Source organism: Triticum dicoccoides, chromosome 4B (assembly GCF_002162155.2).
Source record: "Triticum dicoccoides isolate Atlit2015 ecotype Zavitan chromosome 4B, WEW_v2.0, whole genome shotgun sequence".
In the NCBI taxonomy this organism is placed as follows: domain Eukaryota; kingdom Viridiplantae; phylum Streptophyta; class Magnoliopsida; order Poales; family Poaceae; genus Triticum; species Triticum dicoccoides.
The window spans coordinates 344272289-344287849 of NC_041387.1; positions in this window are offsets into that span (position 1 = coordinate 344272289).

The window sequence follows — 15561 nt, forward strand, 5'->3', positions numbered from 1 at the left end:
GGGATTTAAACCCGTAAACATCGAATCATACGATGGCACAATAGATCTGCGGTATGGATCGAGGATTACCTCCTTCATATCCACATGGCCCATGGTGATGATCTACATGCCATCAAATACCTCCCGCTCAAGCTGAAAGGACTGGCTCGACATTGGCCTAACAGCCTGCCAGTAGAGTCAATTAGTTGTTGGGAGGACCTGGAATCCGCATTCCTTGAAAACTTCCAGGGCACTTATGTGCGACCACCAAACGCCGATGACCTAAGACACATAATCCAGCAGCCAGAGGAATTGGCGAGACAATTCTGGACACGGTTCCTAACCAAGAAAAATCAAATAGTCGACTGTCCGGATGCCGAGGCCCTTGCAGCCTTCAGGCACAACATCCGAGACGAATGGCTTGGCCGGCACCTAGGACAGGAAAAGCCGAAATCCATGGCATCCCTCACGACACTCATGACCCGCTTTTGTGCGGGAGAAGACAGCTGGCTAGCTCGTAGCAATAACATAACCAAGAGCCCTGGCAATTTGGATACCAAGGACAACAACGACAGGTCATGTCGCAACAAGCATAAGCGCCACATTAACGGCGACAATACTGAAGATACAACAGTCAATGCCGGATTCAGAGGATCTAAACCCGGTCAGCGGAAGAAGCCATTCAAAAGAAACCCTCCGGGCCCATCCAGCTTAGACCGGATACTCGATCGCTCGTGCCAGATACACGGCACCCCCGAACAGCCAGCCAACCACACCAACAGGGAATATTGGATGTTCAAGCAGGCAGGCAAGGTAAGTGCCGAAACCAGAGACAAGGGGCTGCATAGCGATGACGAGGAGGAGCCCCGGCCGCCGAACAACAGAGGACAGAAGGGATTCCCCCCGCAAGTTCGGACGGTGAACATGATATACGCAACCCACATCCCCTAAAGGGAGCGGAAGCGTGCTCTCAATGACGTCTATGCGTTGGAGCCAGTCGCCCCAAAGTTCAACCCGTGGTCCTCCTGCCCGATCACTTTTGATCGAAGGGACCACCACACTAGCATCCGTCATGGCGGATTCGCCGCATTGGTCCTAGACCCAATTATCGATGGATTTCACCACACCATAGTCCTAATGGAAGGCAGCAGCAGCCTGAACCTGCTTTATCAGGATACAGTACAAAAAATGGGCATCGATCCTTCAGGGATTAAACCCACAAAGACAACCTTCAAAGGCGTCATACCAGGTGTAGAAGCCATCTGTACAGGCTCGGTTACACTTGAAGTGGTCTTCGGATCCCCGGATAATTTCCGAAGCAAAGAGTTAATCTTCGACATAGTCCCATTCCGTAGTGGCTATCACGCCCTGCTCGGACGAACCGCATTTGCAAAATTCAATGCGGTGCCGCACTATGCATCTCTCAAGCTCAAGATGCCAGGACCTCGCGGAGTCATCACGGTAAATGGAAACACCGAACGCTCTCTCCGAACGGAGGACCACACGGCGGCCCTGGCGGCAGAAGTACAGAGTAGCCTCTCAAGGCAATTCTCCAATCCAGGTGTCAAACGTCCGGACAACGTCAAGCAAGCTCGAAGTAACCTACAAGAAATCCGGTTGGCACGTTCCGAGCAAGCATAGCAGTGCGGCCCCAACCCTAGCCCTCGTCTAATGGTGATATCGGTACCACGCGTACATAATTACGCCTTAGAGATACCATGGTCATAAGGTGAGGGGCCCAACTACGGCACGCCCAGAATGCAGCTCAACCGCACTAAGGGGCTCCCTATTCCGTCGTCTCCTTATTACACACTTTCAGGACCCAACTATTCGGAAGGCCTGTCCGGCAATACACTCGCCTAACACACGATGCAATAGCCAGGGAGAGAACAAGCCGCGTCAAATGTCCAGGTGGTCTCTATAACGAGCTTAATACCTGTTTTACTTAAAATCCCGCAGCTTGCCCCTGGAGGGGAACATGTCAAATAATCCCATCTCTTGCTTATCGCACTACTTGTATCGTTCTGCTTTCGTAGCAGCCCTTTTTTAATAAACAATACATAGCTCTTATCTATTATTGTACTCATTTATTTTTTATATATAAAAATATGTTCATTCATGACATTCTGCAACCATACACTTTGGTACAGCCAATACACCAGCGGCTTAAGCACCCATAACATGGTGTGAGAAGACAGAATACTCTCATGAGTGCGGCACCCCGAACTTATAGCACTATATGCATCGGCTGCGAATCATATCTTTGGTCAATAGTTGGGTTTGCCCAGCTCCCGTGTTTTGGTATCTTACGTTCCGCAATGTTGGCTAAGGTAGCGCTGGGAGAACTACTGCGATTATGCCCCAGTTGAGCCGGGTTAACACCTCAGTAGAGAAAGCTAAAACTGACCGTCATGATAGTGCGAGAGACCGGTCGCTTTTCGCGAGGTTTTTCGAGTACTTAAAGACTTATGCCATTTAGAGCGAGGAACCGGACTTATCCGACCTAGGTGTGGAGAGCGCCCCGAACTCGGTCGTCCGAATACTAGGGGCTTCCCTGAAATTTAAAATTATAGAATTATATGGCTAAGTGAGAGTGATAAAGCATTATAAGTCCGATGGCCTGGTTCGTTGTGCTGAGCACCTCCCTAGATGGACCCAAGAATGGGAACAAGAGCGCTCAGGTTTATCCCGAACACCCCAGCACTCGTGGCATGGGGGTCAAAGCCGACGACTTGCATCTCTCAAATTTGATAAACGGCCGCACAGAAGGAAATATTTTAAATTAACAAGCGTTGCTTAACGCACATGAACAAAGTTTTCAGCGTACAGTATAACAAATGCAAGTCTACTCAAAAATTACATCTTTGGAGCATTCGTCCGCTATACGGCGAGCACCCTTCAGGACGCCCTTATAATACATCTCGGGCGTGCGATACTCCTTGCCCGGGGGTGGCGCGTCCGTCAAAAGCTTCTCAGCGTCCAACTTGCCCTAGTGCACTTTAGCACGGGCAAGGGCCCGACGGGCACCTTCGATACAGACGGAGCGCTTGACGACCTCAATCGACGGACACGCATCCACCAGCCGCCGCACCAGACCGAAGTAGCTCCCAGGCATGGCTTCTCCAGGCCACAGCCGAGCTATGAGGCCCTTCATGGCCTGTTCGGCCACCTTGTGGAGCTCGACCAGTTGCTTCAGCTGGTCGCTCAGGGGCACCGGATGTTCGGCCTCAGCATACTGAGACCAAAACACCTTTTCTGTCAAGCTCCCCTCTTCGGCTCGGTAGTATGCGGCGGCATCAGACACACTACGGGGCAGATCGGCAAACGCTCCTGGAGAGCTCCGGATTCGGGTAAGTAGCAGATAATTAACTTTTATATTCTTGCTTTGCATAAAGAATGCCTTACCTGCTGCTATATTCTTCATCGCCTCGATCTCCTGGAGGGCCTTCTGGGCTTCGGCCTTAGCGGTCTTGGCACTCTCAAGAGCCAAGGCGAGCTCGGACTCTCGAGTCTTTGATTCATGCTCCAAACCCTCGTGTTTTTCCACGAGAGCCTGGAGCTCTTGCCGCACCTCCGCCACCTGCGCCTCCTGCTTCTCTCGCTCGGTTCTCTCCAAGGCCACACTATTTTCAGCCTTGGAGACCGCCTCCTTCAGGGTCGCCACCTCGGCTATGGCCCCTGCAACATCTACGTTGGTCCTGTCATTATTTGCAACCAAGTATTTCTATATACATTTACATGTGGTATTACCTACCCTCCTTGTCCTCGAGCTGCTTCTTGGCACGGCCGAGCTCGTTCTCAGACCGCTCGAGGTTCTCCTTCAAGGCATTGACCTCCGCAGTCAGTGCGGCAGAGGTCAGCAGCGCAGTCTGTATTCCCATATTGACATATTTTTATTAGACTCCTACGTATATCTTTTTAGATCCTCAGCTCGGCTTTTCTTTCCGAACACCGAACTGAGCATCAGGGGCTACTGTCTATGCGGTAATTTTTTTTTTATGTTTTTTAACACATACCTCAAAACCTGTTAACAGGCTTGTACAGGCTTCTGTCAGCCCGCTCTTGGCGGACTGAACCTTCTGAATCACAACACTCATAACAGTGTGGTGTCCCTCGTCGATGGAGGTGCCGTTAAGCACCTCCAGCAAATTGTCCAGCGCCTCCGGATGGACGGAGGTCGCCGACGTCGTAGGCTTGCCCTTCTTATGAAGGCGCCGCATGTCGGACTCTGGAACCATTGATGGTTCCGGAGAAGTGTCCGGCCCGGGGCCGGACTTGGATCCCTCCAGGGCTTTACCCCCTTTGGGCCTGGAGTCCGGGAGGTCACCTGGCGGCGCCTCCAGGACCACCTCCTCCTGGTTTACTCCCTTTCAGGACTCCACCTCGGCGTCGTTCGTAGGGAGAGGGGAGGAGGCCGTCAGAAGGAGGCGCTCGTCAAATCGTCGAGCTGAGCCTTGGTCGGACTGCATGATCAAATACGGCGTCAAAAAATGCCAAATAATGGAGGGGCGTCATAAGTTATTCGGATAGCTTGACACTTACGATCTTGCCAGGGGCTTGACCCTGGACGGCCATTCCTCCCCACCGCATTCAGCACCGGAGGCGTAGTCCGGCAGAAGGGTTTTCCCGTTCTTGGACGCTCCGGCCTCCCCAATTGGGGCAGCCTTTCTTTTCTTTCCTCCCCCCGTCGGAAGGGGAGAGGCTTATTCTTCTTCCTCCTCCTCATCTTCAGAGGCGGAGGGTGCTTCGGGGTTGTTGGGCGATGAACCCGACACCCCCAGGCGCCGGGAGCTCTTGCGAGTCTCCGTGGCCTTCTTCTTGGCCTTCTTCTCAGGCACCACGTGAGGTGTCGGAACCAGCAGCCCTGTCAAATGGGCGTCCGCTGGGTATTCTGGCAAGGGATCCGGACAGATCATCTGCCCGGACGTCTTCAGCCAGTCCTGTTAAAGGAAAGGGAGGTTAGACCCCACATAGAATCAGACTATGAAAGATAAAGGTCCCGTAAAGGGTAGAGTAGCTTACCTTGCTGGCCTGGCGCCGTGAGCTGAATCCGCGATCTTCAGTAGCGGATGCGGGTGCCTCAGCGCCCTTAAACAGCACCTTCCAGGCATCTTTGTACAAAGTGTCAAAAAGCTTGCTCAAGGTTTGGTGCTGTGCCGGATCAAACTCCCACAAGTTGAAGGCCCGGTGTTGGCATGGGAGGATCTGGCGGATGAGCATGACCTGGACTACGTTGACAAGCTTGAGATTCTTGTTCACCAGCTTTTTGGCGCAGGTTTGAAGTCCGGTCAACTCCTCCGAATCCCCCCACGTTAAGCCCGTATCTTTCTAGGAAGTGAGCCGTGTGGGGAAGCCAGATCGAAATTCGGGGGCCTCCGCCCATTTGGGATCGCACGGCTCGGTGATGTAGAACCACCCCGATTTCCATCCCTTTATTGTCTCCACAAAGGAGCCCTCGAGCCATAGGACGTTGGCCATCCGGCCCACCATGGCACCTCCGCACTCCACTTGGTGCCCGCCCACTACCTTAGGCTTGACATTAAAAGTCTTCAGCCATAAGCCGAAGTGGGGCTGGATACAGAGGAAGGCCTCGCACATGATGATAAACGCCGAGATGTTGAGGATGAAGTTCGGGGCCAGATCGTGGAAGTCCAGGCCGTAGTAGAACATGAGCCCCCGAACGAATGGGTGAAGAGGAAAACCCAGTCCGCGGAGGAAATGGGGGAGAAATACAACCCTCTCATGGGTCCTAGGGGTGGGGATGAGTTGCCCCTCATCTCGAAGCCGGTGCGCGATGTCGTCAGACAAGTATCCGGCCTTCCTCAGCTTTTTGATTTGACCCTCCGTAATGGAGGAAGCCATCTATCTACCTCCCGCTCCGGACATGATTGGAGAAGGTTGAGGTGGGAAGTGCGGGCTTGGGGATTGGAGCTCGAGCGCGCAGGGACGAATAAGCAAAGGAGGGAGAAGGCGTGAATGGAAAGGGCGGATTCTTATCCCCTTATATGTGCGGCCGAAAACTACGAGCCACCACCAGCCTAATAAAACCCGCTTATCTCCCAAGCGCCGCGGTTAATGGCGTGGTTGGGTTACCCACGCCCGTATTGATGAGAATCCTAGAATAAGGGGACACGATCTCCACTTTGACAAGACGTGCCAAGGAAACCGCCTTGCTAAACGCGCTGAGGTGGAATGATATAATGAATAATAGCCTAGCTGTGGCGTGATGTCACGTTGCGTAATACGTCACCAGATCTGATTGGTGCAAATATTATTCTCTCTACGGTGGAATGTGGAACTTATTTTGCAGAGCCGGACACTATCCTGGTGTTCAACATCTTCTATGAAGTATTCGTAGGAGGAACCCGCCTTGCAATGCCAAAGACAACTTGCGCGCCGGACTCATCGTCATTGAAGCCTGGTTCAGGGGCTACTGAGGGAGTCCTGGATTAGGGGGTATCCGGATGGCCGGACTTGACCTTCGGCCGGACTCCCGGACTATGAAGATACAAGATTGAAGACTTTGTCCCGTGTCCGGATGGGACTTTCCTTGGCGTGGAAGGCAATCTTGATGATACGATATGAAGATCTCCTCCCATTGTAACCGACTCTGTGTAACCCTAGCCCTCTCTGGTGTCTATATAAACCGGAGAGTTTTAGTCCGTAGGACGAACAACAATCATACCATAGGCTAGCTTCTAGGGTTTAGCCTCTCTGATCTCGTGGTAGATCCACTCTTATACTACCCATATCATCAATATTAATCAAGCAGGAGTAGGGTTTTACCTCCATCGAGAGGGCCCGAACCTGGGTAAAAACATTGTGTCCCTTGTCTCCTGTTACCATCCGCCTAGACGCACAGTTCGGGACCCCCTACCCGAGATCCACTGGTTTTGACACCGACAGCCACCCTCAGAAGGAGGTGACCAAGGCGTCCCGGCAGGACCTGCCGGGACTCTCGGAGACCAAATTACTTCACCAACTACACCAGTTCGACCCACGTCGGTGATCAGTGCGGTGTCAAACCGCAGAGTGATTGAGTGGCAACCATTCGCCATATGGCGGCCACTTCCTACCAAGGAAACCCACAGATGACACCCGTCAAATGACGTGTCAAGCAAGCATGTGTGGAACTGGCGAATTAGCCCAGCAAGCCTTGCTGGGCAACCAACAAAGTGACACTAAGCGGTGATTAAATGCGCACTATCAGCGTGCAGAGTTAGGTATGATAGCAGTGTCTAATGACTAAATTGCAACTGTGGTGACCCCTTAACCTATAAAAGGAGGCCCATGGCAACCATAGAAGGGGTTGGCGAGGTTGGAAAGCTAGACCACTCGCTCCCCCGTACGCGCGTAGTCGCCGTTGCCCCGTGGCAACACTTGCCGGGCAAGTGTACTACGCACCACCACCACCTTTCCACCATCAATCCACCAAAGCAGGATTAGGGTTTTATACCTCACGGCGGCCCAAACCTGGTTAAAACTGCCCGTGCGATCTCTGCCGCGCTGCCCCGCGTTGGTATGCTCTTTGTGCAACGCAACCCCCCCCCCATGCTGAACCAGCAAGGGGCCGTCCAGGTCCCATAGGTAGCCATGTTTTCCCGCAACATCTTTGGCGCGTCAGGTAGGGGGATCGCTTGCGCGAACCTGAAGATGTAAGCAGCGTGTCATCTTCATCGCCATCCGCATCTTCGATGGCGCCATCGACCATGGCGCCCAAGAAGAAATCAACTTCTTCGTCTCATCCATCAACCTTGAAGGCTCCGCTACTCGCGGTCCCCAATGCTGCGGGGAGCACGGAGACGCGCGAGGCCGCGGACACTGTTGTATGTGGTCGGAGAAGGTGGTACCACCACCATTCTCCCTGCGGCCAAAGCAAGAGCAGGAGATACCAAATGAGGACAACATCAACAACACCTTGACGGCCGCACTCCGCCCGCCGACAGGCACATCCACAGCGATAGCGCTCAGTCTGGGATGAGCCACCGCCTCTGACCCTCCCTGCCGCGGGCGTGACCACTGCGCATGCGCTTTCCCCAGGGTGGGTTGTACAAGCTAATGCACCCAACAGAGCTGATGGCCCTCGAGCGCCTCCGCCTCCCTACCCACCTACCCAGGTGGTTGCACCTCAACGGAGGGGGCACAGTGCTAACGCCGCTGGCTCCATCAGGAGCCGAGCGACGGCGCGATTGACTTCATCATCATCTATGCCGAGCACGGCCTCGGAGGCCATGGCGCGGGCTCAGCTACTGCTGACGTTTCCACTAGCAACCGAGTAGATGGACGAATAGCGTGCCACCATCCAAAGTATGCTCGGTTTCGCCAAAGCTGAGGGCTCATGACGAGCCACCCCGCTGCAGCCTTCCCAAGCAACGGCAACGGCCCATGCTACTGCCGACACGGGTACGACGAAATCAAGATCCAATGACGTTTGGATGGCCTCTTCTAACCCTCGAGCGCGTCCAGGCCGACGGCAAACCCCGGAAGATAGGCGATGGGAAGATTTGTGCGTCATCGAGCAACGCCACGACAACCTCCTCCGAACCGATGAGCGCGACGGCCCCCACATCGACGAGCCCACTCTCAGTGTTGTCGGGCCCCTGCCCTTCAAGGTTGGCTGCCCTGCCTTCACCCATGAGCTGCGGCAAGTCTATTGGTCGTCCGTTCGCACAACCAGAGATACCTGAGAAGTACGATGGGAGGCTGAACCCGGCAGAGTTCCTGAGCATCTACACCATCGCTGTTCAGGCTGCCAGGGGAAGAGATGATAAGGTGTTCGCTAACTACTTCCCGTTGTCCCTAAAGTCCAATGTGAGGTATTGGCTAATGCACCTGCTGGTGAACTCTATTTTGTCATAGGCAGACATGTGCCACGAGTTCATCAGCGCTTTCACCGGTGGCCACCAGGAGCTGGGCCGTCCAAGTGATCTGTAGCTTCTACAACAGAAGGAAGGAGAAACCCTCCATAAGTATTTACAGAGATTCAGCAAAGTTCATAGAAATATTCCAAATATCCATCCGGCAGCCGTGATAGCTGCCCTCCAGTCCTATGTGTGCAACCGCCAGATCCGTTCTAAGATGAACGTGCGGTTGCACAAGACTGTGAAGCAGCTGTACACCCTAGTGTATAAGTGTTCTTGGATGGAGGAAGGGAGGAAGTTGCCCAGAGAGGAAGATTGCATTGAAGTTGATTCGGAGGATGATGATGAATCCACCAGTCAGAAGAATGCTAAGAAGCATAGTAAGAAGCGGAGGGATAAGGCAGTGTTGACTGTTGAAGGGTCACGCACCCAAAGTAGATGCAAGATCGCCAAGATGAGGCCCCTCTCAAAGAGGTCGTCATGTGTGCTGATTGTCGGGAAGCTGCAGCTGCAGAGAAGGCTGGGAAGGGCGATGGGCCATACTGAAAGATCCATTGGACCAAAGGCCATGACCTCCAGGAGTGCTATCAGGTTGAGCAGTTGGTCAAGACACAGAGAGCAGAATATGAGAAGCGTGATAAAGAGAAGGGTCAGAATGTCGCTGGTGGTAAGGGCCTAGGTGAAGGAGCAAATCGCCCCATCAAGCCCTTTCAAAATAAAGGAAACCTGCCAGAGACCAGGAGAAGGAAGTTTGTGGTGATTAGAGTGATAAGGGGATGAAGAAGCAACTAGTGAGCAGGAGTTTCAGAAGCCCACGGACGCCCTGTGTGTTGATGGGGGTGCATCTTTTCACGCCTGCCATTGCGAACTCAAGCGGTGGGAATGAGAAGTCAATGCCGTGGAGCCAGCGCCAGAGGCCCGGAAGCCGCTCAAATAGTTCCGTACACCCATCATCTTTGACGACGAGGACTATCCTAGCCGTACCACTGTGGTAGGTTGCTTGCCTTTGTTGGTTTCTCCAACAATTCGCAACCTCAAGGTCACAAAGATGTTGGTGGATGGTGGGGCCGGACTGAATCTGATTTCTCCAGCAGTAATTAGTAAGCTTCAGATAGCAGAGGAAGAACTAGAGGTTACATGCATGTTTCAAGGAGTCAACCCTAGCAGGGGTCATCCTAAAGGGAAGATTACGTTGCCAGTAACATTTGGGGGAGAGCTTAATTACCCGACTGAGAAGATTATGTTTGACGTAGTTGATCTCCCCCTACCGTACAAAGGGATCCTTGGATGCCTGGCCTTGCCTATATTCATGGCGGCATCCCACTATGCCTAAAACACCCTGAAGATGCCTGGACCACTGGGAGTCCACACCATCCCATCAGATGAGAAAGATGCTATCATTTGTGTGGACAAGATGTACCGGGACACGGTCGCATCAGAGGTAGCGACGACTGCAGTTCCCGCCCATGAAAACAAAGGAAAGAAACATGATTGTAGGACCTCCAGCAAAGAGTCCGGGAAGAGTGCCCCCTCCGAGTGCACACATCCGTTGATGACGTGCCGGAGTGTTCCAACAGTAAGAGATCCAAGGTTGCTGCTCCACAAGTGAAAAAGGTCTCAGCAGGGCTGGCTGGCGTTGATGGTACTTTCACCATCAGCGCCACCCTGGATGAAAAATAGGAAAGCACGCTTGTTTTCTTCCTGCGGGAAAATATGGATGTGTTTGCTTGGAAACCATCTGATATCCCCGGTGTTCCCAGTGAGGTAATAGACCACCACCTTTATGTTTGCCCACATGCCAGACCTGTTAAGCAAAAAGTTCGGAAGCAGGCCTTGGAGAGGTAGCAGTTTATTGCAGAAGAGATCAAGAAGCTTGAGGCAACTAGTTTGGTTAGGGGAGTGCTACATCCCACTTGGCTGGCAAACCCAGTGGTGGTCCATAAGGCAAATGGGAAGTGGAGGTTGTGCATTGACTTCACAGATCTCAACAAGGATTGCCCGAAGGACCCGTTTCCCTTGTCACGTATTGATTAGATAGTGGATTCCATTTTAGGTTGTGATTTGCTCTCATTTCTGGATGCCTATTCTAGATACCACCAGATCTTCATGTCCAAAGAAGACAAAGAGAAGATGTCATTCATCTCACCATGTGGTACGTACTGCTTTGTCATCATGCCATTCAGATGAAAGAGTGTCGGATCCACCTTTGCAAGGGCAGTACATATTGGTTTTGAACCTCAGCTGCACAGAAACATTGAGGCTTATATGGATGACATTTTGATCAAAACTAATACAGAGCAACTCTCATTCAGGATTTGGAGGAGACGTTTGCAAATCTACTCAAGATCAACTTGAAGCTAAACCCAGAGAAGTGTGTGTTTGGCGTCCCCTCTAGAAAGTTGCATGGATACTTTCTATCCCATAGGGGGATCGAAGCAAATCCCGACAAGATCAAGGCCATTGACCAGATCCAAGTGCCAAGGACGGTCAAAGATGTGAGTCGCCTGACATGATGTGTTTTTGCGCTCAACAGATTCATCTCCAAGTCTATCGAGCGTGCCCTGCCATTCTTCATGATTTTGAAGCAGACGCAGCTTTGCAAGAATTGAAAACCTACATGTCCTCTGTGCCTACCTTGGTTGCACCCAAACCCCAGGAGTCGTTGTTGCTATACTTTGCGGCAACCAACCAAGTGGTTAGTGCAGCCTTGGTAGCGTAGCGAGAAGTGCATGAGAAAGAGAGTGAGCAAGGGCCGGCAGGGCCAGATAAGGATCAGAATAGCTTCAAGCACAACAATGATGACAACCACAAGGACGTGTCAAGGAAGAAAGTGGTGCAACGCCCACTATACTTCGTCAGCTCCCTGTTACAGGGGGCTAGGTCTGGAAACTCAGGCGTGCAAAAGGTGATCTTTGACCTCATCATGGCCTCAAGGAAACTGTCCCACTACTTCCAAGCCCATGAGATCATGGTTGTTACTCGTTTCCCATTGCAACGGATACTCCGAAACCTAGAGGCTACCAGCAGAACAGTGGAGTGGACTTTGGAGCTATCCAGCTTTTGTCTGAGGTTTGAGAGCACATCAACTGTCCAGAGAAAGGTGTTGGCAGAGTTTATTGCAGAATGGATGCCAACCCCTGATGAAGAAATGACGGAGACAACTATCCCCAGCAAGGAATCCCCCCAAGAATGGATTATGTATTTTGATGGTGCCTTTTCCCTGCAAGGTGCGGGGCTGGCGTGCTTCTCGTTGCCACCTCCGGGGAGCACTTGAAGTACATCGTCCAGATGCATTTTGCACGGGAAGAAGCAACCAACAATACAGCAGAATACGAAGGGCTCCTTGTCAGACTCAGAATTGCAGTAGAATTGGGAATTAAGAAGCTGATCATTCGAGGAGATTCACAACTATTGGTGAGGCAAGTTAACAAGGATTATCAAAGTCCATTGATGGAGGCATATGTCGAGGAAGTGAGAAGATTGGAGGAGCACTTTGACAGATAACAAACAGAGCACGTACCCCCGTGCGAAAAACAGCATAGTTGATCATATGTTAAAGTGTGCTGCATAGAAGCTTCTTGTGGAACCATGGACTTTTGTTCTCCGTCTTACTCAGCCCTCCGTATCCCCAGCGACAATGGCCAGGAAGAGGAGAAAGTTGGACACCGGAAAGCCTCTCCTGGTAGAGCCGTCCGCTCTCGGCAGAGACCTGCCGGAAACAACTCCTCGCAGCCTGTCGGACCGCCCCCTCTAGCCGGGTCCATGAACCCCCCCGTATGAGGCTGGTGCTCCCGCAGCAGAGGAGGTTCTGTCAGTCCTCGTTGCCGAGCCACAGGATCCAACTTGGGAAAGGCCCATTATACGCTTTATCCAAACCAGAGAGCTTCCTGGCGATCAAGACGAAGCTGAAAGAGTAGCCCGGAGGGCCAGTATGTATCAGTTTGTCGATGACACTCTATATACAGAAGGAGTCCCAATGGTGTGAAATTGAAGTGTGTCTGTCGGGAAGAAGGAAAGGAACTGCTGGCTGAGATACACAAAGGAATGTGCGGATCCCACATTGTATCAAGGGCGTTAGTTGGGAAAGCATTCTGGCAAGGATTCTATTGGCCCACAGACCTCCAAGATGTGGTCGAGATAGTCACTATGTGTGAAGTCTGTCAGTTCCATTCCAAGAAAACCCACCTTCCTGCCCAAGCGCTTCAGACAATCCCTCTATCATAGCCATTTTCGGTCTGGGGGCTCGATATCCTTGGCCCTTCCCCCAAGAAATCGGGGTCTTTGAATTCTGGTTCGTTGCCATTGACATGTTTACAAAGTGGCCGGAAGTGAGTGCCGTGAGAAAGGTGATTGCTCAGTCAGCTATCAAGTTCTTGAAAGATCTGGTTTGTTGTTTTGGAGTTCCGACAAGGATCATCACCGACAACGGCATCCAGTTCATGAGCCGCGCCTTCATGCAATATGTTCATGCCCTCGGATGCAAGATCTCATTCGCCTCTGTGGCACATCCCCGGAGCAATGCACAAGTTGAGAGCGTGAATGCTGAAGTGCTACACGGACTCAAGACAAGAACCTTTGATACGAAGCCCGGCAGGCAGCGGATCGAGGAGCTGCCGGTGGTTCTCTGGTCCCTCAAAACGACACAAAACCGAGCTAACGGGCAGACTCCCTTCTCCCTGGTCTATGGGGCAGAAGCAGTTGTCCCCACGGAACTCATTTATGGGTCGCCTTGAGTACTTGCTTACGATGAAATCATGCAAGATCACCACCGACGTGACGACGTTGTGCTACTCGAGGAGAACCGTCTTCGGGCTGCTACGCGTGCTGCACGCTATCAGCAAGCCCCGTGTCGCTATCATAGCCGCATGGTTCATTTCCGGTGTTTTGGGGTAGGTGACCTTGTCCTTAGGTGTGTCCAGTCCGCCAAGGGTACACACAAGTTGTCACCAAAGTGGGAAGGCCCTTACCGGGTAGTACGAGTCATCAGACCCAGCGCAGTCCATTTGGAGATCACAGGTGGAACTCTGTTGCAAAACTCATGGAATATTGAGCATCTCTGCAAAATTCTACCCGTAAGGCACGAGGCTACCGGGCCCTGCCCAGTAACCACCCATTTGTACAGGCCTTGCCTCAGTTGCATGTAACCCCTTGTATAAAGCTGGGGCGATGACTCCGTGCAAGAGAAAATAAAGAAGCGCTGTAGGGGGGCCCCCAACCTAGATTGCATGCATGCATGAGCATTCCAGATCACTGCGTAAGCATTTTTCATGAGCATATGCATATAGATATGATCACATCCTACATTCATTCTCATCTGCATGAAGCTATAGGTTCTTGCTATGGACTTGGCTTCGACAAGGAGTTGAGAAGATTGCACGACACTGCGATCCCGACAAGCCAAATAGATAGGTTCTACCTCTTGTCCATTCATGTTCTATAAGTTATAACTTGTGCATTTAGGAAACATCGCCAATCCTTCTATACTTAGGTGCTCCCGTTCCTGACCTGAATGCTGCTTCGGTCAGGGTGGTCATAGTTGCCTTTGATAAAAGGAAGTTAGCGAGGCGTTGGCTCCTCAGTCTGTAACCCGGTAGATGAGGTTCTCCGGCAGACAAAAAGGGGACCGGCAGGATATCCTGCCGGGACAAACTTGTTTATTTACACTAAAGAGGTACCTCACCTCTACATGGACATATACATGCGCGAGTCCCCGGCAAGGTTCATCTTTTTCATTAACATGCTGATACAAGTACTAGCATTGTAGAACACAAGCATGGACATGAGAGATTACATTATTTGAATTAAAATTTAGCAAGTGCCTACAAGTTTAAGATTGAAAAAAGATAAGTGCTCTGTAAACCCCTCTTCCTGTCTCTCTTGTCCCAGGTAGTGCGGCGGGAAGAGAAGAATACGGGCGATGCACCGGCGCAATGCCTCCCCATCCTCGTCAGGAGATGACGGGCACAGCTTGACAAGACCGGGAGTGGCAAGGTTGCGAAGAAGGAAGGCTTGCGGAGCACCTCGATGGCCCCTGGTCACTGCTCCTGGGATCCGAAAGGGGAGCTCTAGCATAGGCACCGACAGAGGAAGACACCGAGGCCCAGCCAGAAGCCACCTGGGGGAAATCGAAGCGCCAAGAGGACAAGCCCTTTCCTAGCAACCGCAAGAAACGGTGATGACGACACTGGGAAAAGGGGGGAAAAGCCAGACAGACGGGCAGCAGGTCGCAAGTATGAGACAAACGCGTCGATGCGGACGTGCTCCTGCTAGATGGCCTGCCTCCCGTCTTCTCCTTCTCCCCTGGCTTCGCTTTCGTCAACGCCATTCCGAGGGAGGACCAAGGCTCCGATCTGGCACCCCCTCCGGAGAGACGACGAACAGCCAAGGGGCGAGAGGCACGCCGCTCCCCTCCTTGGCGGGCAGGAAGGCGCGCTCCTCGTCAACATCACCTCCAGCTCCAAGGAGAGGGGTTGTACTGGGATTTCCAATGATCCCGAGCCCCCCTACCTAGGACTTGGACCAAGCTCAGTCTCCGAGCACTAACACTTTTGCTCGGCATCAACCCAAAGCTAGATCCTGGAGGCCAGCCCCAAGCTCCCCCTTCCGGCATATTCAAGATGGAGCAAGACAGAACAGGAGGAGGATGCAATTGGATGCCTCCGCTCCTCCCCCGCTCTTCCTTTTATAGGCGAATGGGAGACTGGGGGTGGATCCGCAACGG